At 40.4% G+C, this 27,546-nt stretch overlaps 1 protein-coding gene and 1 long non-coding RNA gene across 4 annotated transcripts in view; both read left to right on the top strand.

Annotated features, from left to right (window-relative positions):
- The first annotated feature begins 5,835 nt into the window (after positions 1–5,835).
- The window catches only part of adgrb2 (adhesion G protein-coupled receptor B2), a 286,719-nt gene continuing 265,008 nt past the window's right edge, over positions 5,836–27,546 (top strand). The window contains exons 1-2 of the mRNA XM_080863973.1: positions 5,836–6,147; positions 6,487–6,664. The gene's annotated coding sequence lies outside the window, so the exon portion shown is untranslated. The remainder of the gene's footprint in view (positions 6,148–6,486; positions 6,665–27,546) is intronic.
- Positions 12,411–15,669, top strand: LOC308385014. Of its 3 annotated transcripts, XR_013969440.1 has the most exons (6): positions 12,412–12,446; positions 12,568–12,699; positions 13,121–13,184; positions 13,542–13,694; positions 14,066–14,151; positions 14,757–15,669. It is a non-coding gene; the product is annotated as an uncharacterized lncRNA (long non-coding RNA). The 3 variants fall into 3 exon arrangements; XR_013969441.1 differs by having other exon boundaries at positions 12,411–12,699; positions 14,757–15,668; XR_013969442.1 differs by lacking the exons at positions 12,412–12,446; positions 12,568–12,699 and having other exon boundaries at positions 12,832–13,184; positions 14,757–15,667.

Here is a 27,546-nt window from a genome sequence, read left to right as displayed (position 1 = left end):
GGTCCTGGGGCGATACTATCCACCTCAAGTGAAATTCAAGTTTGAAAAAGGAGGTTTAGCTTGTTGTCAGAGAAACTGAGACTGAATTGGGTTCACAAATTTCCCTGAATGTAGCAACATTAAAAAAACAAAAGGAAGGCGGAGAAACTGTAGGAACAAAGTGTGCTAAACTCTGAAGCTCTGGCCTGCCCTTAACTCTCTCTGATTCTTGGGATACAAATCAAACTGTATTGTTCTGGGCCTATTTAGCCTCAACAAAATTAATCAACACATGCCAAACAATTTTCTGGCACGGCACGCATTTTAAAATTACAGAGAGGATGAGTAGAAAATTACAGTTGTCCTGATTAGGGAGCCAATGATGGAGATGTGGGTACGCCTTTTGGCTTTTTTCTTTTCTTTTAATGTGTTAAGGTTGTGCTCTCAGAAAGAAATATGTACATTCCATATATGCACACACTAAGTCTTGCAGCTGCCACAAAGGAAAATGCTCGTTTCATTGGTGCGTTTTATTTCTTAAATAATAGAAAAATGCAAGTGAGGTGAGGTTGGCGTTTATTTGCAAAAGTCAATACTCTGTATTTAAACACTAAAGCATGTGGTCTTCTCAAATTAGCTTCTTGACGTTGCAATCCTCCCTAGAATGTTTCTGGCAGTAGATTTTTCCATAGTGTCTATAGTGAAACGCACCCCCTGTCACACCAAATGTCAGATAATCAGGTCAAAGAACACATAGAACATGTAAACTATACAGTTGCATGAACAATAAAAAGCCTGGTCTGGCTGTTTTCTGAAGTATCACCACAGCTCAGCTTCAGGGCTGTTAAATTGTGATCACAGCTTTACATCTCTGACTTAAAGCTCAGAAAAGTTGTGAAAATGTTAAAAAAAAAAAAAGATTTTTGACATCCAACAAAGATTTTAGAAGGTTTTGGTACCTTTTCACTTTGCTTGCAGAAGAAGAGCCCAGAGTTAAATTTATATTTACTCACTGTTTTCTGTGAGAGCACTATTCTGTTTCCTTGCTATAGCATTGTTGTGTGTGTCTGTGTGCAGGTGAACGTGTGTGTGTGTGTGTGTGTGTGTGTGTGTGTGTGTGTGTGTGTGTGTGTGTGTGTGTGTGTGTGTGTGTGTGTGTGTGTTTGTTTGAGTGTTTTCACTAAAAGCGTCTCGAAACTTCCATGAGCTCTCCATGGTGCTGAAATTGCAGCCAACTTCGCAAACTCAGAAGTCCCTTCCATCATCCAGCGTCCATTATGTCATTATTTCAGCTTTCAGTTCACTGTTTACTTTAAATAACAAGGTCATTATTTGGCAGTAAAACCAGGCTGCAATATTAAGTGTTGACATTCATTTATTTCTATGATCTGATATTACTGTTGGCCAGACATTTCTGTGGGCTTTAGAGTCCCACAATGGTAATGGTTGTTAAAGCCAGCCCGAGTTCTGCAAGAGGACAGTGGAATCAGAATTCAATAATAATAGTGAATCTAATTTCCAACAAATCAAATATGATAAAGTGGGGCATGGCGCAGGTAGGAGGGGATCAGATAAATAACATGCAAAGAAAGTTTATTATGTAAATTAAAAACAAAAAAAGATTTTGTATTTTTATGTGTTGAAATGTTGTTGAATGTTGTTTCTCCATCCATTAGAAACTTCATTTCCTCCATATCCATACACATAAAATGATAAATGAGGCTGTGAACCTTTAATGAATAATCCCCTCTGGAAGAACCTTCAGAACACAGATAAGGATTATGCTGCAATTTTTATAGATGTAAGTTCTACTAAAGTGAAGCTTTGTGGCTCAGAGCATGACCTTTTCATGGGGATTTAATAGACAACACAATTTCTCAGTTAAAGCTTCACAGAAACAGATATCACATGCAAGAGTTTGTTTTTGTTTTTTTTGTTTTGAATATTCAAATGAATGATAATGTGTGAAAACACAAAATGGCACACATAGATGGCACACAATCAAACAACAGGCCATGTATAGTATTATACTGTACCTGTTCCCATTTGGTTTGCATTTTGTACTAAAGTACAAAAACACCTGCCAGACACCACAATTTTACAATGAAGGCAAGCATTTATAGTCCCAAGAATGATTATTTTATCTCTGTCAAGAATATTGACGCAAAATAGGTTGTTGCAGTCAATAAAAAAATGTTCCCATCCTTGTGATGCTTTTATTCTAAGCTGCTGCCTTAACAGAAAATGATGTATCGAGACGTGAGGATGGCAAGGTCGACTAATGTGTGAGTTGTGTGAACAATGTGCATGTGCCCTTCTGAGCCTTTGCTCTGTAGGAAGAACTAAAGTCAGTCATTTGCCTTTTACTAGAAGAGTTAACCTTATCTGAATCCATTTTAACTACTTATATATATATATATAGATAGATAAATGGCCTACATTTGTATAGCGCTTTACTCAGTCCCTAAGGACCCCAAAGCGCTTTACACTACATTCAGTCATTCACCCATTCACATTGTAGCCACAGCTGCCCTGGGGCGCACTGACAGAGGCGAGGCTGCCGGACACTGGCGCCACCACCAGTAGGCAAACATGGGGTTAGTATCTTGCTAAGGATACTTAGGAGGCAGCCTGGGATCGAACCACCAACCTTCTGATTAGTGGCTGACCTGCTCTGCCACCTGAGCTACAGCCACCACCATGCAGATAGATGCATACACAGCTGCAGAATTAGTTATGATGGCATTCTGTAATTCTAATAAATGAGAATGATTATATCAGTCATAGGCAGTGCCATCGTTTGATCTCCTTTGTGCTTTCATTTGGTCCAATTCAAGAGCCCATAAATTTAATTCTCGGCGGAATCCTCTCAGGCAACAAAAGGGGGGAAGCAAAAAATCTTCATAGAAAGCATAAGAGCTCTGAGAGTGGAGGAATTTAGGACTAACAGATCAGTTCACACTTGTACATCCAGACATACCCCCCCCCCCCCCCCCCCCCCAGTTTTCCTTTGATAAAGCTGCTAAATACAGACACATGCATTCTGTCCTCACATTTAATGAATACAGACTCATTTCATTTTTAATAGCGCGATATTAGTGTCACCACAAAAAAAAATCATTATTTCCCAATTAAAAATGAATCTGCGTAATGCAATTCAGGAATCTGACGTAATGCCCCCAAGTCTTGTGGCAAGTTGTGGTATGACTCGACTTAAGCGGTCAAAGAAGTGCAGGAGACTGATGCTGTCCAGTGTAGCAAGTGATTTATTCACCATTCTGTGGCCCAAGAATATTTACAAAGAAACAAATAAGAAACTCAACTCTATAATAAACTCAATTCAAATAAACATAACTGAACTTAAATCAACAGAAATTAAGGTCAAACTGCACACAGCTACACTGACCTGAACCCTTCTTCTGAAACACCTGAGTTCGTCTGCTTAAATAGTCCCCTTAATCAAACACTTTCTCCTCTGGACTATTCCATTCAGTAGGTAGGTGAGATGAACATGATTATATTCATCCTCTACTACTCCTCTTGACTGGCAACATAAACTCTGGTGTAATCAATACATATCACAACATTAAATCTATTTCTTTATAAACCCTTTAAAATCAACTTTATTAAATTATAAGAATTCTTCCCCTCCTGCCCTTGGTCTCTTCCTGTGACCTCAGATGAACCCAGAAGGTATAAAGCAGGAAGTAGAACTACATTTCCTCCTTTTGCTTCTGGAAGACAGGTAGGTAAAGGTAAGTTCAAACAATACAAATTAACAGTTGAAATAAATAACATGTTAACTTAACAAACTTGCATGAATTGATTTAAACCAAGATGTTATATTATATAATCTGTAAAAGTGCAGAACATAAACAAACCCGGGATAGTAGATGTTTGCCTATTGCAGATTACATGTGAAATATGGTTAAATCAAAACAAGAATGTTAACTAAGAATGTAGACAAATGGTCTTCTCACCCACTTTGTCACACAAGTGAGTGCCAAATTTCCAAAGGAAAATTTGCTCTAGAAACCCGACCGCCCACTGTGTCACAAAAAGGTGGATGAACAGAGAAAACGGAGCGTTACTCTAAAGGCAAATTTATGAACTTGCAGCAGCTGAACAATTTGTGGTTAATATTCAAGCTCTGACATGCTGTAATCTGCTAGACATAGTTCTGTGATAGCTTTTATTTTTCTCCCTGTCATTTGCAGCTCCGTTCAAACGGGCCCACTGGTGAGCAATTTTCAGATCCGAGCTGTGAAAGTAAAGCGGTTCACATTTGTCTTCAGAGCCATGTGGTTCGTTATTACTCCTGACCTTCTCTCTGTTTGTCCACAGATGTCACACCTTGATATTGACTGTTACATAAAATAAAAGTGGAAAAAAAGGATTCATGAAAGGTTGGACTGTTTTTGGCTTGGTTGCATTATAACCGATTCAATCATTCAAATATGGCCAAACTGCATAACTATATCTGTCTGCAAGTGAAGCTGCACCCCAACGGCCTTTCCTCCAAAACCAAGTTGTCCAGACGCAGTGTCGGGAAGGTTACTTTTAAAATGTATTCCACTACAGATTACAGAATACATGCCCTAAAACGTATTCTGTAACGTATTCCGTTACGTTACTCAATGACAGTAACGTATTCTGAATACGTTGGATTACTTAACATATTATCATGCATTTTATAACTACGTGAATGTACTATTGCTGTGTGATTTATTACTATTACTGAAGGTCCGCGACTCCGAACCGTAGTAAAGGGACCTCTGACTAATACGTCGGTTCTGTGTTGGGCTCGTAGCCGAAAAATAGCTTTACTTTGTTGTCTGGGTCAAGTCTGCTTGCGAGAGACAGAGAGAGGCGTTGAAAGGCTGCTGCAATGGAACTTATTGTTTCGGAGGAAAACACGAACAAAGCGTACAGTCGAGTTTTAATAGCGTACTTACAACTGGGCTCGTCAGGCACTCTTCTTGGCTGCAGTGGTTATTATTATATTTACATGCTTCCAGCTCCCGTTTTTGCTCGATGACAGCTCGTACTTTTCCACTCTCCTTTTTCTCCCACCTCACGCTCACAGACACATAACGGGTATGGCAGTCCATTCTCACTGCTGCACGGACTACACTGCCCATGAGGCAACATTCTGCACTCTCCAGTCTCTAATCACATCATGTAAACTGCAGAGGACACTTCTATACACAAAACCACAAAACAGCAAACAACACAAAATGGAAATATTAAAAGAGTGTGTTTTTCTGTTGTTTATGTGATAGCCTTTTAGTTCCAGTATTGCAAGACTGGTTACAAACAAAAAAGTGATCGTGCTAAATCTATTCAGTGTTTTACAACATGTGAAACAGAAGGCATGAAGAGGTAACAAGGGTGTTGCATGTGGACTTAGCTGTGCAGTGTGTGGTTTTGCAGTAAAAGCTGCAAGTGCAGAGCAAATTTAGCAGAAATAACTGTTAACTGATCATCTCTGACTGTTTTTTGTTTGTTTCTTTTTGTTCCTGATCACGTGGGAGATGTTGCAGAAATATCAGTGAAAAATAAGTGTGAACTGTTACAAGCCAGAGAATTGTCTCAGCTTTATAAATATGGAGAATTATCCTTTTTTTTTAAAAAAACTATGAATTTGAATAAATCTGGGCCCGTGCACATGCTGTATTTGGAAGCTGCGCGTGCTGACGTCATTACGGGTGATGCTACTGAGGCTAGGACGAGCAGGAAGGCGGGGAGAGAGAAGGGGGGGCGGGGGTGTTCCGCCGTGAACGCGCTTCGGATCCCCGGCGGAGGGCAGCGAGGGCGCGCATCTCTGTCCTCCGCTTGTGAAGCGACTGCAGGGGAGCCAGATGCCCGACTGTGAGCCGCTGCCTGTGGATACCCATCCTAAATGCCAGAGCAGGCAAGACTCGCAGACACGCTTTACTCCGTGACGGAGAAGAGGAGAGAATAGAGGCAGTTAAAGGAGTAAAAATTGTGTTTTGTTTTGTTTTTTTAATTTTCCATTTCTCCCCCCCGCCCCTCTCTTGTTTTTGCCCCTACTCGCTCTCCCAGCTTCAACCAAAAGAAGAGCTTCCTTGGACTTGGAGTACCGAGCATCAGTTGAAAATAAAGCCGCTATCCCACTCTGCCCCTGCTATTGCGGCGCTGTTAACTGTGAGCGCGTCCCCACACTGCTTTGGAATATACGCGTAAAACCATGGAGATTATATGACGTGGATTTATTTATTTTTTTAATACTACTATTATTATTATTTTAAATTTTCTAACAAAACTGGACACCTACAATAACGAAGTCCTTCTTCTTTCATTTCACCATCGCATTATTATTTTTTGCGTTGTTCTGTTCTTTCATTTGATCTGTGGATGCTTTTTCTTTTAAATTGATCATTATTATTTCATGTCCGTAGCTATTCTTCTTTCTTTTTAATTGATCGAATCATTGATTTGTTTTCCACACTTATTGTTTCTGGGCTTGATTCGGACACGCCAAAGTGGGATGCCTCGCGGAGAACATTTGTTGGAAGAAGATTCCGCGCGGCTGCGAGGGTGAATGAATGATAGTATCCCCTCTCAGTCTGAGACGTGCCATGGATGGGAAACTTAATTTGTATCAGCGGAACCGATCGGGGAATAGCCGTCGCATCAAATAACTGCTGCTGACAGCGATCAGGTAACATGCTTTACCCACACAACTCAAAGCTTTTTTTAAAAAAAAAAAAAAAGGGGGGGGGGGGGGATACTGTTTCTTTGCGCCATCCACACTGCCGGTTTGTCTATTTATTTCATTCATGTCATCCATGCTGTGTGGAAGTCCGATTTTAATGACGCATATAGTCTAACGTTCAGGCTGCAGTACAGTTATTTTTCGCCCGTCCGGGGCAGTTTCACAAGACTGAGCTGTATGGACAGTTATCAGTGTTGGTTGGGGGGTGGGAAGGGGGGGGGGGGGGGTTATGTGATCCGTGGACCTGAGCGAAAGTAGCGGTCACAGTAGGGAAAAAAAATCCCCAAACACGCCTGAGCCGTTGAGTTAGATCCCATTAATAGAACTCTGCTTGAAAGCACAATCCTCCCTGAATGCCGAATCCCTCAGTGGGAGACGCTGAGAACTGTAAGTCTGTCTTTAAAACCCGCTGTCAGACCTGTAACTTTCCGCAGTGGCCGAAAGAAACACACACTTGCACAGAGAGCACCGTGGGCACGTACCCCGCACAGGCAATTTTATTTCCAGCTTGCAACACACTGGTTCGCCTCTCGCTTTATTGATGCAGTCTCATCAGCACAACCCTGCATTCAACACCTCAACAAAAGAAAGAAGCGGTTTCTTTTGTGTGTGTGTGTGTGTGTGTGTGTGTGTTGGGGGGGGGGGGGCACGATGTCATTCTTAATTTAGATAAAGGTCCACACACCAGACCTCTTCCCACGTGCGGATCTCTCCTCGACGTTTCCACGAAAGGTTTAGGGATGCTTGCAACGATCGTCGGCCGGTCGCAGTATCTATATCTTTATGATCGAGGTACTGATGCTGAGCCCCTACCACCACCACCCCCCAGCGAGCGCTCTGCGCCTGGGTGAGTGGGTGCCTTCTCCGATTGAATGTTAAAGAGCCAGGATGTACTAAAGACGCCACTGATCGTGGGATTGAATAACCGAGGAGGGAGGGGGGGGGCTAACATCCGTACTGGCATCACAGCACGCAACAGAAAGCCCTTTGAACGCTTGCTTGATGAAACTCCTGGGTCTGATTATTTGATGGGGTGGGTGAAAAATGCATTCGTGGGCACCTCTTTGACTGTGCCGTGCGTCTGCCGCAGTGCCTCTCTCGGTCTAAGTCGGTGCTGTTTTCAGTGAAATAAGTGTGCCAGGGTTTAGTCGGAGAAAACGGCCCCACAGATGCCCCCCCTCCCACATTCGGTAGTGAGCAGGTGGCTCCGGTGACGCTGAGCGGGGATGACAAACGGGACGCGACAACGGGAGCGCAGAGGAGCCTCCGAGCTCTGCTCCCGTCTCTCTTATTTTCTACCCATCTGTTGAGCATGCATTGTGAGCGCTCTCTTCGCTCTCCACCTCAAACCCCGCATTTCCTGCCATTGGATCCTCTTTAATTTATGGAGTGTAGCACACGTGTTAGCGGCGATCTCGATTATTTTGCTTCCCCAAGTCGCCATCTGTGCGCCGTGTTAAACAATTCCCTCCATTGTTTTTTTTTGTTTTGTTTTGTTTTTTACTTTTTCCCCCACTGAGCCGAGACAAACTCTTGCTACGGTAGCCGGTGGGTGAACTGGTACATGCTACTTAACAGCGACAATGATTCATGTCTCTTTGGTTCTTGGCATCATTTAGAATCTGGATTAACAGGTCAGACATAGCCAGCAGTATCTCTGTCTTTCTGCTATGGGAGCTTGGTAATCATGTAATGGATTTGTTAGCGCAGGGAATCACTCTAAAACTTTACAGTAGGGGATACTGGATCTTCATTTGAAGAACCGTGTATGCTGCTGCTCTGCTTCCACCCTGTAAGTAGAGAGCAGTAAATAAGCACAAACTAGCTTCTTGTTTAATTTAAAGTCAGTGCTGCTACAATTGGTTATGGCTGATGTTGTCACCAATGGCAGTAGGCCTAGTAGGGCTGCTTTTAACCCAGATGAGCAACTCACAAATCATGGTTGATGCCCATCCTTTTTTTTAAACCCCAGCTGGTTAGAGGATAGGAGGATAGCAAAGCCAAACCTTCTAAACCTGCTTATATTTATTAAATTTGTTGTTGTTTTTTCCACTGAGCACCATAAAATTTCCTAAGTAAAGCACTATACAAATACAGGCCGTTTACCATTTACTTTTGATGGAAACTATAAAACAAGATATTCTTTGGATTATCCAGAGGGATTAAACTTCTGGAAGCAGATGTTGCTGTTTTCATTGTAATCTTTGCATTACCGTGAGCACCACAACAACAACAATAATGACAACTCCACCCCCAAAGAAACAAACAAAAAAAAACCATTAAAACAAGCTGGCAACTCTCTGGGCTGGGAGGAGGCATAACTTTAATCCTGCTCAAATAAAAGTAAAGCCAACCCACTTACCACAGTAGTGACTGATAAAAATACATTTAGAGAGCAGCAGAAATAAGACTGAGAAATGGTTACTTTAGTTAGAGTAAATGTCTGAGGTATATATTGAACTTTAAAGTATTCGGCCATGAAAGAGTTTTATATTCAATCATACCAGTATCTTAGTTTCCTTGGAATCAAAACATATTCTTTACATCAGCACAACCTTTGTGATCATTTAGAATTCAGTGTCTAATTTATCATAAAAGTGCATGAGTTTTTTTCCATCTAAAATATTGAGTTTAGTTATGGAAGTTATGCAATAGCCATGATGTGCAGTGTATGCAATTTGCAGAACCTTTTCATGACTGGTTCAGCATCTCTTTGGCATCTCACTGTGTTTTCTAATGTTTTTGAGCTGTGTTGCTCAACAAGCAGCGTCTACACTCAGAGTTTCTCCGTCCCTTGCCAGACTGGTCAAGGCTGCTGCCCATGACAATCTCCAGAGTATCCTCTAGCTCTTTCAGGAAGAGCCTCCTTATGCAGAGCATCATCCAGGCTGGATTTTCCCATTCGTGCCCAGATCCGAAATGAGATCAAGTGTTTCATTCACAACAGCAGTGCAGCATGCTTGCAAATTTTAGCTCAAGCAAGGTGTAAATTGGTTCCCGGGAGGACAGAAATGGGGAATCTGAGAGATAATCACTTGTTGCGAGATTAAGAGTGTGGTTGCAGAATACTTCTCACTCTAAAAAGGAATGTAAATAATGTAAAGCCTTATAGTTAATATTAGTGAGAAATCATTAGCTTTACATCCTTGGCAATTACCTGTGGAGGGTGCCTTTAAAGCCTTATGGTCAAGCAGCAGAGAAGAAGAACCACTCTTTATTGGAAAATAAAATTATGAAACGGCCAATTTTGACCAAAGTGCAACAGGGAGGTTAAGCAGAACAGAGAAACGAGACGGCAAGTAATTACCGCGCCATCACTGAATGATCGACCCAGCAGCTGCTGGAAAGGCAACACAAATGACAGCGCGACGCATATCAGCTGAAGACGTATGAAAACCACCCAGCTCTGTGGCAGTTTTATAAGACCTGCAAATGTGATACTAATAACATCTTCAATATCCACCCACATGTCATGCACTAACGCTGGCAGCACTAAATCCACCCCCCCCCCCCCCCCCCACCTCACCCCAACCCACCTGCCACCCCCCTCATTTTCTCACACGCACACACAGTCACTGCACACTGTAACCTCTCTCTCACCTATCTGTCTCCACGTTTCACGTCTCACTTTTGCTCAAATGACTCGGATAGGCAAGCGTTCAAGAGCATACATCAAAACCAACAAACACACACACAGTATGAAAACTGATGGTGGCACGTCAAGCTGTGTGTGCATGCTGTTTAAATAGTACATATGGACTAGGGGGCCACACGACAGCTTGATCTTTCCTGGATCACTGCACCCTGGCTGAGCCATTGTTCCTCTGACACCCCCCTTACATACACAAACACACGTTCCCTCTCCTGCGCCGGCCTTTCCCTAACGAGCTTCCTGTTCTGTTCTCCTCCTTCCACCATTCCTCCTTATGTTCTAGCCCTATCCATCCATTGTACCGTTTCTCTAATTGACTATCGGGGTCCTTATTACCTCTCTGGATCTGTACAGTTAGGCTGGGATTGATAGAAGAGGACAGCTGTGCCCAGCTTCAAAATTCTATAGCAGTACGGTCATATTCACTTGTTAAGTAACGCACCAATATCCAGGCTGAAGACTTTTTTTAATCGTGCCATGTAGAAACCGCTGTCAGCTCCCTGCAAATCAGTCATCATCAGCTCAGGCCATTGCTCAGCAAGGGAGAAAGGGCTAATGAGGAGAAAAAACCCAAGAAATAATCATAAAATGTATAGAATGGGCTCAAGAGTCGGTCGGAGAGATAACCAGAGTAAGTTGCTCAGGAAGAACTGGGGGGAAAAAGGAGATGAAGCAGTCTGCATCTGCTTTCTTTGCCTCCTCGTCCTTCTCCTCCACGTCACACATCGTACACTCCTACTTCGAGTGCTCTGCCATGCTCCATTTGGAGTCACAGATGCCTCTGTCACTGGGGCAGCATTCGTTTGGCGCAGCCCCTGGGTGACTGTGTCAATATTTGTAGTGAGTGCCATTTTGGTTTGGGGCGCCTCTATAAGCATGACTGGGCTTGGGCGAGGCTAAAGCTAAAGGAAAATCAACAGGAAGCCAAAAAGAAAAGAAAAAACAGGCCCTATAGACTCACTACATACAATTAATTAAGCCTTTTGGCAGGGAAAAGCTAAAGGATGGGCCTCCTTGGGAACAGATAGGTAGGTTTGGGTTGGGGGGGGCTGTAAAAAAACCCCAAAACAAATTAATTGCCTTGAATCGCTGAGATAATTCACATCTCTGATTAATATTGATCACACAAGGGATAAGAAACTGCCACAATACGACCGCAGAGAACAGTTAATTTGCTGAGATTCCGTGTTAGTAACTCTTTGTGCAAAGATGAAAAAGGAATCTTTGCAGGGCAGTGACTGCACAATTTGAGGTTCTTACTTGGTGCTCATTAAGCTGTGTGTTTGTGACTAACTGCTTCCCAACAGTAATATTTGCCTTTTTATGTAATGTTTTTTTCATAATGTGTGGCCCTTGGGATGGAGAAAGAGCAAGAGCTGGCAGATCGTATTGATTCAGAGCATCTAAAGCTGCAGTTTTATAGCGCTTTACAGGAGGGCCCGCAAGGATTTCCTCAAGTTCATGATTGCTTTTACTCAGCATCATACATCACAAATCTCATATTTTTTTTCCATCCCGACCCACCTCTGCAACCCTGTTACAGCCCTCCATTTGTCTCCCTCTCCTTGTCTTTGCAACATTACCATGCAGACACTTCAACACACCTTCTTTTAACCTTTTACTTACCTGTATTATGTAATGTGAAATGTCTAAGTCACCATTTTTCAAAGAAATGTACACACACACACACACACACACACACACACACACACACACACACACACACACACACACACACACACACACAAAGTGGCTGCCCTTTGCAGCTCACACACAGAGGGGGTCTAGTTCCACTGCGTAACTCAGCGTTCAGAGGGCGCAGACTCCTCTGCCCCAGCACATTGGCCTCATCATCAGCAGAGTGGCTCTCTGTTGCACCCATCCCCCCCTCCGTTCCTGCTCTATACAGGGGAGGATACTTTGTGTTTGCAAGCCAACAAGTCGAATGCTCTGCTCTGCCGGAGCAGAAGAAAAGAGCCTTGGTATTGTGGGATCTGATGTGTTAATGTGTGCCAACCTGCTCTACCTCTGGAGCCACACACTGAAAAAAAGGGACTGGCCATCTCTTGGATTTATGTAAGCATCTTGCATGTATTTAACACAATTGCCTCATGTTTTAAAGTTAAATGTAACTATATAGTGTAAAAACTACATGATATGCAGAAAGGGTGTATTAAATTGTTCATATCATGTTCAGGTGAAGTAAGTCAATAAGATAGCAACGTTAAATCTCGTGAAACCACGCGTGATTTCATCTCGCGGGCTTTGGATCGTGGTTTAAAAAAGGCATCCATCTCAGTCAAGTCGAGCAGCCAACTCTACGTTTTTGGTATGTCTTGATTTTTTGAATTAATATTTACCATATTTCAGCCAAATGTAGTTAAACGTCTAGAGTGTCGCCATGTAACATGCTAAAAAAGAGCCGTTAGCTTATTTGCTGTTTTTATCTGTTGTCAAAGAATTGGCGCTTTTTCATTTGAATTTGTCTTTGGCACAAGAGCCGTAATATCACATTAAACCTAATTACGAGGCACTCATAACATAATTTGGTTTTCTGTGTGAATAGATTTGCCAACTGACTCTTCAGTTACATTGTGTATTTACTGCACCGTGGTGTTAGTGAGATTTTGGACATTGAACAGCTTTAGCTAATATCATCAGCGGCATTATGCTAGCTTACATCCCTACCCCTCCTGCCCTCACCTGCTGTCCTTTTGTTTTTGTTTTTGTTTTTTTTGCTGCACATTGAGAGACGACCTCTATTCTGCATTTCACCAGGAGTCAGCTGATGGATTGTGGGTTCAAGGTGTTATGGTAAGAAAGTATATTCTATTTTCGTTTCTGTAACTTAATTATAATAGGTTTTTTATAATTATTAGGTGCATGCATACTCACCCTATTAATACAACTGAGAAATCCAAAATCTGCCATAGGTTTAACTTATACCTGTATGTATTGCCAGAAAGGTGATTACTGGACTCGCATTAATGCACACTTGAACTGAAATGAGGTTGTAACTTGTGGGTTGTTGGGTTGCAAATCAGAAACAAACATCTTTGGATATTTTTAATCCCATAAGATCTGGAAACACAGTTTTTATTCAACAAAACATTACTGATTAACCAAGCACAGTGCCTGCTGTTATTTCAAAATAATTTTATGTCATTTCAGATAAAATGCAGCATTCCAGTGCATCCCAACCATGCCTTTACAGTCAAGGTTTCTGACGGAGCTGAGTTTCTCTCTGACAGTCTGCTGAAAGTGTTTGCAAAGTGATCGGGGGAACAGGGCACAAAGCTAAAGGATGTAGCTGCCATTATGACAGTAAGAACTTTAAAATTCTTTAACTACAAAGTGTATATGTATTGCATTAGGTCAGTAAAAGATTTTTATGCTACATCCATTGAAACAGTCAACTATTACCTGTGAGTAATGATTCCACTAAAAGGATGCCATAATTTTCGTCATGCATTTACTGGCCCACTGAGAAAAAATTATCTTTTTTTAAAAATAAATGTTCTGGAAACTATATATCCATAAAGTTGATGTCAAACAGGAACTTTTGATATTGCTTTGTAGATGCTGGTGTTGCATGTTGACTGGTTTAAAAAGTCAAGAGTTTTTGTCTGGGATCATTTTCTTCTGTGCTACTGAAAAGTTCACAAATCTTTGTTTTCTTTGTTATAATACTCAAGGATGACATTAATGCTTGAAGTCCCTCATCAAAGTGCTCCGCATCTGTGTGAAAGACAATTGCAACATCTTGGTGCAGGAGTTCATGGTGAGTGTTTTATGAGTAGATTGTGGATTTGCAACATTTAAAAATGCATTTAGTTATCCACTTGATCCTCATTGGACTGGTTAGGACCAGTAGTCCTCTTTAATAATTTGAAGTTCACATGAGGCCTGGTAGTGAACTCGGCCGCCGGCCCTTGAGGCCCCACCCCCACCCCTGTATTAGGGGTCACATCAGTGTGAAAAAAACTTTAAATTTGTCATTCTAATGAACAAAGGAAAATCCCACCAGTATTTACATTAGCTTTTGTTTGAAAAAAAAAAAAAAAAAGACCAACTGACCAACAGCTAACCAAATTGTGGGGCTGAAAGTCTAAATTCTAACATCTTCTGAGTGACATAACCTGGATTTCTGATGGGCCGGTGTCTTTCTAACAAAAACTAATGTAAAGCATTTGAAATTATTATGTTTTTCACCCTCTCTTAGAAACTCTGTTAGACCATGAATGGCAGCATGGCAGGCCACTCTTTGGCTATAGCTATTTACTATGTTGCTTGCATTGGTTTAAATTACTCTAACATTAGAACTGGTAGATTCAAAAGAGATGAGCTTAAAAAGGAATCTTAAAGAAATGTTTTGTGTTTAACCAGGACTTGCCTGAGGCCACTGCACAGATTGAGAAAACCACAATGAACATCTGTCTCCAGAGATGCGCCAGGCAATGACTTTTCTGATGTTGTTCTTCAAGATCTGGATAACGTGACCTTTGCAGTAGCCATGCTGTTTGGACCTTTTTTATTCCTTCAACATGAGTTACCCATCACAACTCTGCTACACTTTTGAGGTGATTCAAAGGGTGGTAATGGAGTTGGATGCAACTCAGCTCTCAAGAAAAGCTCACAACTAAGACAAAACTGCTCCTGCAACGAAGCTCACTGTTATGTATGTGAGGTGACCAGCTCTAGGTGAGAGGACATTTAAATCTCACACTTGTTCTGCTGCATTTTTGAAGCTCAATTCCAGGAACGGATCGCAGGGTTCATTTTTATATACTCTGCAACTGCCATGAGGACGAGCTGTTTTTTGTTGTTGTTTGTTTTTCCTTTTGCTCTGTACAAGTTCTGTTTGTCTTTTTGGCAGCATTTTTAAATTTCTCTTTGTATTTTTTCTTTCTTTTACTAGTGAAGAGATGTAGCGTGAACAGTTATACAGTCTAAATATCCCATATGGGTCGTGTGAAATGGTATTTTCAGTTTCATTCAGTTGAAGTAAAGAACGTTGAATATTTCTAAGTGTGCTGTTTTGAACCAAGATGTCACAGTATGATCAGTGCTGTATTTTTTGACAGTCACTGTATCAATGTTATTTTTGCGTCTCTTGAATAAAGGTTTTGACCTGCAAGTGCTAATTTCTTTAGTTATTGGGGTAAAATGGGTAGTGTTAATAGGAAGGTGTTTGCCAATTCAGTAACCTAATTTAATGTTAATGGAAACTAACATTACCTCAAATTGTTTAGTTATAATTGTTGTTTAACTGAATCTTGACGTCAGAGGCCTTAAATAGAATGTTTTGTATTGTTCTTTCCCAACATTTTTCAAAAGAAACAGTCTAATTTCTTTGCTGCGATTGATTCCAGAGAACACGGAAGAACTGACATTATTTAACTGTTGATTTATATAGATTCAGTAGAGGAGTAATGTCAGTTTAATTCTTTACCTACTGCAGTGAAATTAGACATGTTGTTTTGAAAGGTTACTGGTGGATGCCAGCAACCATCTTGGAAGAGAACAATACAATCTGTTATAAGGCCTCCATTTGAAAATTGTGTATTTGATACTAGAATATAATAGCAAAATGTAATTTGAAGATAACATGTAGTATTTAAGTGACCAAGTAGTATTGGGTAAAAGTTATTGAATGGTGTTGGGATAAAGTGAGAAAATTGTGAAGGATTAAAATATTTCAAGAGCTCAAATTACTTCATCAAAACATGTTTAAGTCACATTTTATCAACACAAATTGCACAGATTTATTGAACATGAATAAATTGTGTTAATTTAACTCAATTGTTTAAGTTGCTGCCAAAGCAAAACATCTGTGTGCAACAAATGTCCACCATTGAATTAAGTAAATCCAACAACATATTTTTTTCAGTGCAGCCATACAGTTAATATATGTGTCAAGGTGTTGATTTGTACAGAATTTCTTGATGCAAAGAATGCTTCCTATATTTCCTACCTCTTAGTAGCTCAAAGAAATGGTTCTTGAAGTGAGATCTGGGGATCCTCATAGGGCCTCATTAAGTTGCAACTATGGACCAAAATTTGTCCTCAGGTGCTAGCAAACAAATCCAGTCAATGCATTAATGCTGTTAAACTAAGTCCACATATATTATCTGTAAAGTCAAAGTCAATTTAAATGTATGTCACTTTTAACAAAATTAAAATTTAAATGTGTTTCTGTTTTCATGAAAGTTCTGAAATAACTAGACTAAAAAGCTTTAGTGGACATATTTTTGAGCAGCTCCTTGAATCTTTTTTTCCTCTGTAAGGTTCTCCAGCCACAGATTTGAGAACTGCTGTTCCAAAAAAACGGTGATTGAAATCTCTTATCTGAATAGTCATATCTTATAAAATACTTTTTTTTTTTTTTTATTTGCTCCTGCTGAGAAAAAAAATCTGACAGACATTCAGCGCAGTTGCCACTTTTCATGTTTCATTAGTCCTGTGCAAGGGCCGTTTGCTGCATGTGTGATTATGCATGAGACGTGTCAGTGTGCATGTGTGCGTCTGTGTGAGTGCACAGAGCACCTCCTCAGGTTCCAGTGGCTTGTGAAAGCTGCAGCTTGTGCATTTTTGGAGGAAGCAAAGTGGACAGGTGGAATTCCAGCCCAGCGGCAAGCTGGATAGACTCACGCTGTGACAGGTGTGGGCATTGACAGGGCAGAGTTGCCATCGAGATGATTAGCCGAATCCCAGTGGTATGGACCCATCATCGTGTTTTCCATTCATGTTAAAATGTTAAAATGGAGCCTAATCGAGGGTGATAGTGCGTCTCTTTGTGAGTTTGCAATGCAAAGATAGAGGCATGATTAAGCGAGAGAGAGAGAGAACTAATTCTGCTATGATCTAAAAGATATGCACAAGGTGTCCTGTGGTGTTGGTGATGTGCTGCATCAGGTGTATGATAATGGTGAGATCGGTCTTTTACTTCCATCTTATCACAAATGTATGACTGAAAAGATCTCCCCTGGTGCCACATATAAATGCATTCAACTTTGTTTTGCTTTTGTTTTGTTTTGGGGGGGTTTATGCGTGAGGTTACTGTGAATGAGCAACTTAATCTAAACCTAACCAAACAGCTTTTGGTACCTTACCTAGCAAGCAACTGCTAAAATACAAAGCAAGTGAAGACAAAACAGGGCAAGGGTGGAAACACAAAGCTGAACAGAACTTGAACCACGGTCTTCTAGCCGATTCAGCGCTTTCCAACCTCCAGAACCAGACTTTGTCGTTCCTATCTCTTTGCCTCCATGCCTGATGCTGGAGGGCAGCCAATGCATGTCTCTAAGACATATGACAGAGCATAAGTCATATGTCATTAAAGAAAAAAAACTGAGTCGCAAGTGGTGGAATCTTGTGAAAAAGCAATTCTGCAATATAATACAACACCTAAATCTAAACTGTCATCACCGATGTAACATACACAGAAACACCAGCCTTACAGGGAGTGCAGAATTATTAGGCAAATGAGTATTTTGTCCACATCATCCTCTTCATGCATGTTGTCTTACTCCAAGCTGTATAGGCTCGAACGCCTACTACCAATTAAGCATATTAGGTGATGTGCATCTCTGTAATGAGAAGGGGTGTGGTCTAATGACATCAACACCCTATATCAGGTGTGCATAATTATTAGGCAACGTCCTTTCCTTTGGCAAAATGGGTCAAAAGAAGGACTTGGCAGGCTCAGAAAAGTCAAAAATAGTGAGATATCTTGCAGAGGGATGCAGCAGTCTCAAAATTGCAAAGCTTCTGAAGCGTGATCATCGAACAATCAAGCGTTTCATTCAAAATAGTCAACAGGGTCGCAAGAAGTGTGTGGAAAAACCAAGGCACAAAATAACTGCCCATGAACTGAGAAAAGTCAAGCGTGCAGCTGCCAAGATGCCACTTGCCACCAGTTTGGCCATATTTCAGAGCTGCAACATCACTGGAGTGCCCAAAAGCACAAGGTGTGCAATACTCAGAGACATGGCCAAGGTAAGAAAGGCTGAAAGACGACCACCACTGAACAAGACACACAAGCTGAAACGTCAAGACTGGGCCAAGAAATATCTTAAGACTGGTTTTTCTAAGGTTTTATGGACTGATGAAATGAGAGTGAGTCTTGATGGGCCAGATGGATGGGCCCGTGGCTGGATTGGTAATGGGCAGAGAGCTCCAGTCCGACTCAGACGCCAGCAAGGTGGAGGTGGAGTACTGGTTTGGGCTGATATCATCAAAGATGAGCTTGTGGGGCCTTTTCGGGTTGACTTTGGAGTCAAGCTCAACTCCCAGTTCTACTGCCAGTTTCTGGAAGACTCCTTCTTCAAGCAGTGGTACAGGAAGAAGTCTGCATCCTTCAAGAAAAACATGATTTTCATGCAGGACAATGCTCCATCACACGCGTCCAAGTACTCCACAATGTGGCTGGCAAGAAAGGGTATAAAAGAAGAAAAACTAATGACATGGCCTCCTTGTTCACCTGATCTGAACCCCATTGAGAACCTGTGGTCCATCATCAAATGTGAGATTTACAAGGAGGGAAAACAGTACACCTCTCTGAACAGTGTCTGGGAGGCTGTGGTTGCTGCTGCACGCAATGTTGATGGTGAACAGATCAAAACACTGACAGAATCCATGGATGGCAGGCTTTTGAGTGTCCTTGCAAAGAAAGGTGGCTATATTGGTCACTGATTTGTTTTTGTTTTGTTTTTGAATGTCAGAAATGTATATTTGTGAATGTGGAGATGTTATATTGGTGTCACTGGTAAAAATAAATAATTGAAATGGGTATATATTTGTTTTTTGTTAAGTTGCCTAATAATTATGCACAGTAATAGTCACCTGCACACACAGATATCCCCCTAAAATAGCTAAAACTAAAAAAAAAACTAAAAACTACTTCCAAAAATATTCAGCTTTGATATAAGTGAGTTTTTTGGGTTCATTGAGAACATGGTTGTTGTTCAATAATAAAATTATTCCTCAAAAATACAACTTGCCTAATAATTCTGCACTCCCTGTATTTTTAGTCCACGCTGTTATTATACCCTGCAAAGTCTAAAATATTCTTCTACTTGTTGCACATAGATTTATAGTCTCCGTCATAAATTTACTCTGTCTAATTTAATTTTAGATATTTCATTACTTTGAGTTGTTTTTTTTGTTTTTGTTTTTTAACTGCCTTTAACTAAAGTAAATTGCTTGCACTCGTAGCCCCAAAGCTCAGAGCTCAAAGCAGTCAAAGTTTCCAAAATCTTCTCATCTTATATAATGAGATGTGAGGTTTGCCAGTTTTTATTTGGAAGGCATTAACATCAATTGGACTAATAAGCACATTTTAATATTTCACATAAAAATATTCTTTATGACCAGATCGCTTTTCTATTTTTGACTGCTTTTGAGTCTGTATTCACCTCTCCCCAATTCTAGATATGGTGGACTCCAGTCATGCCCCCAGTGATAAGAGACCTGCTTGAGGTGACATTACACAGAATATATGTAATAGCTCCTGCCAGTTTTCATCTACTTCACCAGAATTTCAATCTCGGACTCATATAGAGGTCTTACAGGTTATATAAGTGGTGCAGAGTGGCAGTGAGTGGGGTGATGTGATTTTGTGCAGTGGAGTACCTTTTGGGGAGGCTTTGGCTTTCTAAGCGCATTTGGTTTTTCTTGTGATTTGCTTTGTCTTTTGGCCACTTACATCAAGTGTGCATGTCCCAAAATGGCAGTACAGACGCTAAAACAGCAGAAAGTGACTGTGTTTGTGACGCTTGTTTGTGACAGTTCAGACTGACTAAATCCAGGCTTTACAAGGAGCTCCTGTTGTTTCTCTCATTTCCCTTCAGACCCGCATCTTTTGTCGCTGTCTCTGCACATTCATCTTGTGGAGTCAGATACTACTTTACAGCTTGGGGTAACTACAAAATTGTGCTCAAGTTAAAACATGTTCACCCTGAGTTGACAGGTCTTTGTTTCAGGTTTGTTGACTTTGTGCGTTTTTGTGTTGCCTTTAAATTTCACTTTGTGTTGTATAACACAGCTGAAGTGCGGCATTGTTTGCCTTGGCGAGAACTGAAGCAACTTTTTCTCCCAGGATGAGTGGAGAATAAGTGGGAGCAGCAGCTGTGCAGGGAGTGAATACAAAATATTTTGAGCACACTGCGTACTTCTTTACGGTGGCCCCTAGAGACAAAGCATGTATAAACTCCAAAACACTTACAAATTCCAAATAGCACGCACAAACTCCTCAACACATACAAAATCCAAAACACATGCAAACTCCAAAACACATGCAAAATCCAAAACACGTACAAAATCCAAGACACGTACAAGCTCCAAAACACGTGCAAAATACAAAACACGTGCAAAATCCAAAACACGTGCAAAATCCAAAACACGTGCAAACTCCAAAACACGTGCAAAATTCAAAACACGTGCAAACTCCAAAACACGTGCAAACTCCAAAACACGTGCAAACTCCAAATCACAACGGAAGTGCTCCAGGACGCTAGGGGCAGTGTTGAGCTCGATTTGTAAAATAAACGGCAAGTTTGTTGCAAACACATGGGCTCTAGTCTCCGTTGCGTTTCCCAGGTTGCCTAGCAACTATGATACTAACAGCTGGAAACGTGTCATACAACTTTTTTTGACAGAAATGAAGGAGAACATATTTTTTTTCATTTGTTTGTGTGTTTCTACAAGAGCTTTGTGTGATTTGATAAGTATCTGAGGCTGAGACCACAGGACAGTAAAACATGATTTTTGGGCTTCATTTCTGTACTGAACAGTCATTTAAGATTAGCTAGTAAATAACAATTAGCTAATGTTGTTCATGAGACTAAAGTCATATCACTTTGGTAATGTAAATATAATATGGCCAATATTATGGTTATTATATTAGTCATTATTAGGTATTACAGCAGTGAACATGAACTCTTTGTCAAATACTGAGCTTCAGTACAGATTCAAGTTGCAGTTATTTACATGTCTTACCACCTTAAATCTTCACTCAAAGACAAGTATATAGGAATGACTGCCAAATTTATTTGCCACTGAAGCCGAAGGATGGCATCTGAATAAAACCTCTCTTGACATGCCTAGATGACATTAAAGCTTGGTTGGCTCTAAACTTTTTAAATTTGAATGAAAAGAAAACAGATTTGTTGGTGTTTGGACCCAGTGGCCCCTGTGAGTCCTCTTCTTTTCATTTGGAACCCCTGGAGGTTTATTTTAAACCTGTTGTTACTGCCCTTGGTTTTAAGTTGGACCAGTCCATTTTTATCATTTAAGGCGACTGGCAAGAGTGAAATCGTTTCTTTCTAGGCAGCACTTTGAAACCGTGATCCATGCTTTTATTTCTTCCCCTGTGGACTACTGTAACGCACTTTATGTGGGGGTCAGTCAGTTGTTACTCTGACATCTGCAGCTGGTTCAAAATGTATATTGACAGTGCATATATAGGTGTATCATATATAAGAGACAAATGTTGTTCCTTCAGTATGTTGGCATTACTAAATTTGGCTCAAATGCTTACATACATGTGTAAAAAGAAAATGTACAAGCTGTGAGCTGTTTCAAATCAAATCACTTTTATTGTCACATCACATGTGCAGGTACATTGGTACAGCACATGTGAGTGAAATTCTTGTGTGCGAGCTTCACAAGCAACAGAGTTGTGCAAAATACAATAATGTAAACAAGCAAAATACAAGAATGGCTACATCTGAAACTAATAAATATATGTACAATATATAATAGTATATATATGTTTCTGATAAAATGAAGAGTAGACTGATGTATTAAATATTCCTTTATTGGGTGAGAAAATCAGACCATGTCATAACTGCTTTAAGTCATACAGAATAGATATCAGAGCTTTAAAAAGGCTGACGTCTGCTAAATGGGTCAAACTGGGCAGAAAGTATGCAAACACATAACATCCTTATAGAATATGATTTAACACTATAGATCAACTTACCTCAGAATATATAAAGCATATAAACAATTACAGCAATATGATGCAACAAACACAGCAGTGCTACTGATCCAAAATACTCAAAGCTTCATAGAACTGAAACAAACATTTATTTTTAGTTCCATTCTGCTGCTGATACAGACTTTAGGTTTCTGAACATTAAACTTGTTGCTGCCTTTCATAGTGCGTAACTTGAAGGCCCTGAGTACTTTCTCCCACACTGGAAACACTGGAATGATAAAATTATTTGAACATTACCTAATAAGACTGATTCAGGACAGACAATTAGTTATTTTAAACGTTTCTAGCAGTCCTTCACAAACAGGGAACAGTCTATCTATTCTCTCCATCTGTCAGCTGCTGCTGGCTCTTCCTCCTCCTCTTCCTCACATACTGCTGAGATTGTCCTGGTGGATCATCAGGGGTGCAAAGCCTCACAGATGATGTAATGCAGTGGGTCCCTCAGTCTGTCCTCACTCTGGACACTTGCAGGTGTCACACATAGAAATCAAATGTGTGAGAAGCTGCAGGATTCAAACACAAGTGTGACTTATAAATACATGTTCATACTTTTATTCCACAATCAGAGAGAAAGAAACAGAGAGAGTGCAGGACAGACAGACAGGTGACAGTCTCAGGTGTACACACTGCTACAAAACAGCACCAGAGAAGGAGGATTTAGTGTTTGTGTCATTACGAGTGTAAACAAGAAGAGTTCCCAGATGGTACAGTGGACACATGTGTGACTCCTGTGATTAAAGCATCTTTCTTTCAGCTTAAGGAGTGAACCGTCAGCTGACTGACATGACTGACTTTAATTACGCATAAAATCATCACATTCTCTGTAAGATTAAAGTCAGCTATTGAACGGCGAATATTTTGAAGTGAAGGCTTTAAAACCAAGTTAGTACAAACGTCGCTAATGTCACATAACTTTCCCGACATGTTGCTAACAGTAATGTTTTAATGTTCTTCATTATAAAAACATTTGCGCATAAATAAGTGACATAATATTCAGTACTTACTTCTGGAAGTTTACTCTTCGTCCGCTCCGCTTCCGCCGTTTTTTTTCGGCAAAATTATCCAAACCACCACCGCGCTATGAAGTCTGGGATATGTTGGGCCATGAAGGCTACACAGACCCATCCTTAAAATTCAGGGAAATTAAGGACGCATTTGAGGGCCGCATTTCGAGCAGCCTTTGAATTGGGACAGTCTTTGTCGTGTCGCTGTGACATAATCGGCCTTAAAATGCGGCCTTTAAGGCTGCAGACCCCAAATCCGGTCATTGGTACTTCCTGGCTTGTGTAGTTACTAGGTAACAAAAGCTCAACACTGCCCCTAGCGTCCTGGAGCACTTCCGTTGTGTTTTGGATTTTGCATGTGTTTTGGAGTTTGCGCGTGTTTTGGGGTTTGCACGTGTTTTGGAGTTTGCACGTGTTTTGTATTTTGTACGTGTTTTGTATTTTGTACGTGTTTTGTATTTTGCACGTGTTTTGTATTTTGCACGTGTTTTGTATTTTGTACGTGTTTTGTATTTTGTACGTGTTTTGGAGTTTGTACGTGCTTTGGAGTTTGCACGTGCTTTGGAGTTTGTACGTGTTTTGTATTTTGCATGTTTTTTGTATTTTGTACGTGTTTTTTATTTTGTAAGTGTTTTGGAGCTTGCACGTGTTTTGGAGCTTGCACGTGTTTTGGAGCTTACACGTGTTTTGGAGCTTGCACGTGTTTTGGAGCTTGCACGTGTTTTGGAGTTTGTAAGTGTTTTGGAGTTTGTACGTGCTTTGTCTCTAGGGGCCACCGTACTTCTTTGCTCTTTGTACTCAGAAAAACCATAGGCTGTATGTGGAAGATGGCCATAGCTACAAGTTTATGCACTTGCACTTTAAAAACTTTGAGTTGAGCATTTTGATCATCTTGTCTTTGTTTTACTCTAAAACCACATGAGTCGAGATGATCTTACCATAAAATCATGTGTTTTCACACACTCGGAGTTTGAATCACACGATATTCAAACCATCATTTTCTATTTTATCATCTCAAAATGGAACCACGATCTATAATAAACTGCTCTGTTTATTAAAAAATACTTGAAAATGATCATCAAACAAGGAACATTTTGATTGAAGTATTACATCAAATAAGATGCAAGCTCTTTTTCTACTCCTTATACGCCAAAAAAAATTTCTGCAACAAGTCACCTCCTGCTGGCCATTAACAAGAATGAAGGTTTAACGTATTCTGTACTACCTTCCCTATTTGGGGTAACATTTTTGTTTAATATACAATCAGTAACAGCATATGAGAAATTTTCATTACAGACTTCAGTACGGTGGCTCGGAGAGGTCAAACGCACTGCAACTTAAGGAAACACCAGCAAATAGAAAATCTCTACAATAGCACACAAAACACAACAAAGGTTGAACAAAACACAACAGATATAGAAAAGAAAACCACACATGCACACTGAAAAAGACAAGAAAACAAAACAAAATTTGTTTTTAGGGGCAATAACGTAACAGAAGAGCTGTGGAAGTGATAAGCTAACAATAAACAGCTAACAGCAAATGTGTCTAGAGTGTTATATGAATCATGTGTTTAAAAGACACATTATCTGCATCTTTTTCTTCCTCCCAACACTGATGAATCCTCTTCTTGTTTTAAGTGTCTCTTAAGTGTGCCTTCATGCTACTTTTTCGCACATTTTGGTTTCTGTCACTTCCACAGCTGTAACATTGTCCACCCAAAAACAGTTCTGTGGTTGTTTTTTTTTTTTTGTTTGTTTCTACTTTCATTGTGTATCATTCACCCTCTGCTGTGTTTTGTATGCTTCTGCAGCATTTTTCTGTTTGCTAGTGTTTGACCTTTTCAAGTTGTAGTGCATTTGACCTCTCAGGGCCACCGTACTTCTGTCTTTAACTAAAGTGTTTCAGTGACACTTTTAGTTTTAAGAGCCAACATGCAGCTTGAAATGCTTTAAAAATGAATACATGTGTTTTGATTTGAGCACAGCAGAGAAATTCAAACCCTCATGGAGCCAGACTGTGTTCCCTTCACAGAAGCATTGTGTAATTTATTGTCTCCCCACTAAACATTGTGACCAGGCTCTCATCATCACGTGGCCCTCCCGCTACCTTCACAGCAATTAGACAGGTAGATGAAATGAAAGTGTTGCAGAGGCTAGCAGTGCAATTAAGGTTGGTGTGATAGGCCACTGTGCTCCTATGAAGCAGTACCCTACTCGCCCAAACAGTATGTACAGGCATTGCCATGATGTCCCAATAGTGTGGTCTTCATCAGCAATGTATCTGTACTGTCTAAATGCTGAGTACATAGCACAGTGTCAGGAAAAAGTGCACACGCATACACACACAGGTTTGACATACGCTCCTTTTGAACCTTCTTATTACGTTCACCCTAGTTCCCACATACCTTTGACCTTGCTCAAAGGAAACCTGCTGACTCTGTGACTCTTTGCCTAATGGTTATGTTAAAAATATTGATTATTCAGAGCAGCTTTTATGTTTCTAGCTAATCATTATTGGCATTATGAATTAACATACAGCTATATAAATATACCTATATATCAAATGATTGTGAACAAGTTTGCCAAGCTTAAAAACTAAACCATATAATGTATGATATTGCTATTGGTAGATCATGTGGTTCACAGACAGTAGGAGCCCCAAAAAGAATAGCTGGGAGCTTTGATGTGTTGCCTCATATCTGTACCAAGCTGAAAACCACTCCCACAAGTGTGATCTGCTGACATAGAGTTGGTTTGGTTTGCAGTAAACAGAAGCTGCAAAAAACCACAAACAATTATTTGTTGGCCAAGCATAAAGCTAAAGATTTGTGACATATCAGTTGGCTAGATGATGATTGTTGTGACTGGTAACGGATGTGACTATACTGCGCAATTCTCTGGTTCACTGCCGAAGTTATAATGAGTTGCCTCAGGTACTTGCAGATGCTTCATATATCTGGAGCTTTAGTTTTTTGTCTGTTTTTTTCTTCTTCTGGATTTCAGAAATGCACAGAGTGATTGTTCTATCTCTGATTGTTTGTAATGCATTATCTCCCGCGCAGGATTATAAAACATCTTACACGGCAGATGGTACAATTAGAGGTAAAAGGTTTCTGTGTGTGAAGGATTGGGATGTTGTATCAGCCATTGGGAAACAAATTCTAAAATATGCTAGTGGTTCTCTAATCAAATATACTCTATAACTCTTTCATAAGGTGGTAGTTTGATGTTTTTCTGTGCTGCTTGTGTATGAGCCCTGTTTTCATATCCACAATCCAAATATTTCACTTGTACTTAGAGTAATTTTACTACAGGTAATCTTATCACGATCTCTTTGGACATCTTAGTAGTACGATTGTGGCTGTATCTCCTCCATAGCGAGTAGGCCAATCTGAACAAAGCTTTGCCTGAACATCGCCAATTATTAACAGCTATTTTTAGAAAGACTTACTTAACACTCAACGTCATCAAAATTTGTATCCGCAACGGAATTTGTATTATTATTGCTAGTATTTGTAATTTATACACTGTCAATAGTACACTCCACGTCATGGTCAGATATGTGCGGCTGCCATTGTCCTTTAAAGTAACATTTTTCTCACTGACGTTAACCGTATCTTTATATATGAAATGAATAAAAAGAAGGAAACATTACACTGGGACCTTGACTCTGCTGGAATAGAACTGCATGCCTGTTCTCAGAATGGATCTTATTCTTCTTTGTTGAATTAACACTTTCCTGTCAAGCCTTGCACTGTGTGCATAGCCACACACACACACCCATGCTCTCTATTCAACAGTGTCAGCTGCAATCATACACACTGTGGCACATGAAATCATAAAATTACAGTTCCACCTCAGCGGATGCCATTATCCGAGATTATTTCTCAAGCTATACCTTTCTCCAGACAGGCCCCCGAGTTGTTACGCTGTTCTTCTTGCTGTCTGGGTTTTGCAGACGTGTAGTTTTATTGACAAGAAAGCTCTGGCACACATTGTGGAAAAGTGAGCGATTCCTTAAGATGGTGAAAGTGCAATGTCTCCTAAAACAAAGAATTCAACTGTAAAAGCTTAACATAAACACAGTAGGCATGATGGAGTGGTAATAAGCCTATTTTGCACCCTGAGCGTGAAGGTAAGATGCTTTAACCTCATTTGTGTACGTGGAT

This window comes from Rhamphochromis sp. 'chilingali' (assembly GCF_963969265.1).
Source record: "Rhamphochromis sp. 'chilingali' genome assembly, chromosome: 17".
NCBI lineage: Eukaryota > Metazoa > Chordata > Actinopteri > Cichliformes > Cichlidae > Rhamphochromis > Rhamphochromis sp. 'chilingali'.
This window is presented reverse-complemented; position numbering and strand designations above follow the sequence as displayed.